At 44.1% G+C, this 4,204-nt stretch overlaps 1 pseudogene; it reads right to left on the reverse strand.

The window, feature by feature from the left end:
• Window positions 1–3,622: 3,622 nt before the first annotated feature.
• On the reverse strand, window positions 3,623–3,739 carry LOC124620612 (annotated as a pseudogene).
• Between the last annotated feature and the right edge of the window lie 465 nt (window positions 3,740–4,204).

The raw sequence follows: 4,204 nt of genomic DNA on the forward strand, positions 1-4,204 counted from the left end.
AGAGAATTTCAAGCAAGCACGATACGCTCCCGCATGTCCTCTAGAGTTGTTGGAATATCGCGATAGACAACGTCTTTAATGGATCCCCAAAGAAAATAGTCCAGAGGATTTAAATCAGGAGACCTAGCAGGCTATTAACTGTTCCTCCTCGATCAATACATCTGGCAGGATACCTACGGTTCAGAAGACGACGTGCACGCAAGACATTATGTGCTGGACATCCATCGTCTTGATACCACATAAGCATTCTGGTTCTTAGCGGCACTTCATCCAGAATAGGAGGAAGAATTCGTCTGAGGAAGTTAGCATACGCTGTGCCGTTTAGACTACCATTGATGAAATTAGGGCCAATAATTGTAGTACCAAGCATCCCACACCAGACGTGAACTCACCACTGACGCTGATGTTCCATATGTCTAAGCATCGTGGGTTGTCGCTGGACCAATAATGAATATTCGTTGTATTTACCTGTCTTTTGTTTGAGAAGAAACATTCATCGGTAAATAGAACATTGGAGAGAAGTTCGGGTTGGCGAGGGTTTGCTGCTGGGCCCACTGACAGAACTGTACACGATTGTGAAAATTATTCCCATGCAATTCTTGATGTTGGTGTACATGGTAAGTGTGGTGTCACCGCCAGACACCACACTTGCTAGGTGGTAGCCTTTAAATCGGCCGCGGTCCGCTAGTATACGTCGGACCCGCGTGTCGCCACTATCAGTGATTGCAGACCGAGCGCCGCCACACGGCAGGTCTAGAGAGATTTCCTAGCACTCGCCCCAGTTGTACAGCCGACTTTGCTAGCGATGGTTCACTGACAAATTACGCTCTCATTTGCCGAGACGATAGTTAGCATAGCCTTCAGCTACGTCATTTGCTACGACCTAGCAAGGCATCACATTAATCTTGTGATGCATGTACCGTCAGACCGATGTTCACCAATTATGGATTAAAGTTAAGTATTCCAACAGCTACGTACTTTATTTGCTAGACTCAAATCCTTTAACTGTTCCAGACCTCACGCCAGCCTGCGTGAGCTTAAACGCATGCCTTTCGGCTTCACCTCCTAGTGGCTTGGCTGTCTTGCCAAGTCACAACAGTAAGAATGGAGCCGGCGACGTGTAAGAATACGATGTACACTAGTTTTAGGAATGCCAATCTCGTGTTCAAGTTGTCGTGTGCTCACATGTGGATTCATGGCAAAGGAAGCGAGAATAGTAACTTCGGCAGCTTCGTGTGTGCGAGTACTACGACGATTGCGTTGTCGTGGGTTGAAACTTCCAGTTTCCTGAAGCGTCGCAACAAGACGAGAAAACACCCGTCGGGAAGGTGGGTTCATGTCGGGATATCGCTCTCTGTATAGTTCCGCTGCCTGCGTAGCATCTCGCCTACTTTCAATAACAACAATAAAATAAACATTATGTCGATGCAGTTTGTAGGAAGGACAGTCTTTACTGTATGCCTGCTCTACACAGCAGAAATGGCTAAAGTACTGTACTAAATGTACCCGTACATAAGGAAACAGTATTGCTGATATTGTTCTGCTGACTTACATTCCCCATAGATGAGTAGCATTTCTACCTTCTCTTCGCTGGTGTACATTCTACTCACACAACTCTTCAACTGACGATTGTTGACGGAATGACGGGTGTGCATTCTACTTATGTTTACATATGTCCTCTGTCAACATCAGTATGTGGATGTGTTCCATTACCCCGAGTTCCTGCACGAAGTGCTGGGAGCGTCAACGTCGATGTTGTGTTCTGTAATTAATAATGTTGTGTTTCAGTGAATGGTACACTGTGATACATTTTTGAATAGGTCTTTAGGAGAGGAAATGAATTATCGAATAAAAAATACAGGGTGCCACTTAAAAAAAGTCATACCGCTGTTCATATCATTGTAAAACACAAAGCTACAACGAAGGCAATCATGCTGGTTGATGTCCCCTTGACGGCTAAAGAACATTTGCTTGAAACATTTTGTAATTTGCATCTGAACAAATAGTTATTTAGGGTGGTCAAGATAAATGGGACACCCTGTATATTAGCGTTTCTTCTTGCTCCATTCGCGTATGGAGTGCGTGAAGAACGACTGCTTAAATACCTTTTCACTCGCTGAAATTACTCTAACTTGCCCTCGCGACCCCTAGGGGCTATACTGAATTCCTAGATTACTCACAACATTGATAACTGAAATTCTAGAAGAAGGTTTTTTGCGGAATAGTTGACGTTCATCGTTGAGCGTCTGTCAAGTTCCGATTTTTCAGCATTTCCAAGATTCTCTCCCGTAAGCTAGTCGAGCCTTGAAGCTGTTCGCTTTGCCTGTTTTCGTATAAACTTACTGTTCACTGATAAGCAATGCAATGAGAAGGTAGTCCACAGAATCGGCGAGGAAATAAATTTGGAAAGAAAATGGTTCAAATGGCTCTGAGCGCTATGGGACTTAACATCTGAGGTCATCAGTCCCCTAGAACTTAGAACTACTTAAACCTAACTAACCTAAGGACATCACACACATCCATGCCCGAGGCAGGATTCGAACCTGCGACCGTAGCAGTCGCGCGATTCCGCACTGAAGCGCCTAGAACCGCTCGGACACCGCGGCCGGCAAAATTTGCAAGGACACTGACAAACACAGAAGGAAAAGGATGATCAGACCTGATTTGAGACTTACTTCCACGGTAATAGAGGCATCTGTAGAGGGTAAAAACTGTAGCGGAAGACAACGACTGAAATACATCCAACAAACATAGGAGGATGACGGGTATAAGTTTGGTTTTGAATGGATCTCACACGATTGAACAGTATTCCAGGAATGGGTCACATGAGTATTTTGCAACTTGTCGTCCACTACTTTTAATAGTGTACGCTGCTTATCTTTAACACGCTATATTAGACTGGATTTAACAAAAAATAAAAATAAATGAATGTCTCAGATCCGCAGAGCATTATTTAAACGTTTTCCTGCATAGTAAACGTACAAGTAACTTGTCCGTGTTTTAGTAATGTGTGACTTAATAGTGTGTTGTAAAAACAATAGTGTTATCTGTACCCGCTCAAAATGTATGACCACATCCCACGGTGGTTTACAATTCATTACGTTTTTCACCGATTTCTGTGACTTTTCAAGACGGTGCACATTTCAAACAAAAAAAGAAAGAAACCGAGGCTGAAAAATGACCACACTGCATTATTAAAACTATTGCTTTGTACCAAGTCTACAAATATTGTCCTTCCACTATTAACGAGGCCCACGAGAAAAACGTGACACTGCAGGTCTTACGAGTGCCAGCAGACGTCTCCAGCGGTAACCAAGTAACTATTTCAGACGAGTTTAATAATTCTTAACTGCGTGTTTAAATATGAGCAAGTCTTCGATAACACACGACAAAATGAAGACCTTTAGTGACTAACTCCTCCCGAACAGGCCATGAAGGCCCAACGGCACCGTCCGGCCGCCGAGTCATCCTCCGCCCATAGGCGTCACTGGATGCGGATATGGAGGGGCAAGTGGTCAGCACACCGCTCTCCCGGTCGTATGCCAGTTTCCGAGACCGGAGCCGCTACTTCTCAATCAAGTAGCTTCTCAGTTTTCCTCACAAGGGCCGAGTGCACCTCGCTTGCCAACAGCGCTCGGCAAACCGGATGGGCACCCATCCAAGTGCTATCCCAGCCCGACAGCGCTTACTTCGGTGATCTGACGGGAACCGGTGTTACCACTGCGGCAAGGCCGTTGGCCTTTATTGAGTACCTTTCCAATTAAATATTGATTTCCCGTCGGCCCTGCACGGAGCTGAGCGATCGTGAAGTGTGGCGGACAAGCCGACTAATGTGACGTCACAAGTTCGTCGCAGAGCCCGTATATCTCGTTGGCCCCGCTATTAATCAATGACGTCATAATGTCTTACACAAAATTGCATTTTCTGTAAGTACTCACAACATATGGTCGTCTCCCATTGCAGTCTATAATTTGTTACATTTTTTGACTAATTTTCTCCCACTTTCCGAAAATGTTAACCAAAGACGCACATAAAAATGGGATTGAAAAATTAGCACTGACCTGTTTGGTATGTAGGTTGATTACTTGGTTGTAAAGTTTATTGACGTTGATGCATTTGAAAGTGTGTATTTTTCTACTCAGCCAATAAGAGCAATAATAATAGTAATAATAATAACATTCATTTAGTAATATTCATTTATACT

Source organism: Schistocerca americana, chromosome 6 (genome assembly GCF_021461395.2).
Source record: "Schistocerca americana isolate TAMUIC-IGC-003095 chromosome 6, iqSchAmer2.1, whole genome shotgun sequence".
Taxonomy (NCBI): Eukaryota; Metazoa; Arthropoda; class Insecta; order Orthoptera; family Acrididae; genus Schistocerca; species Schistocerca americana.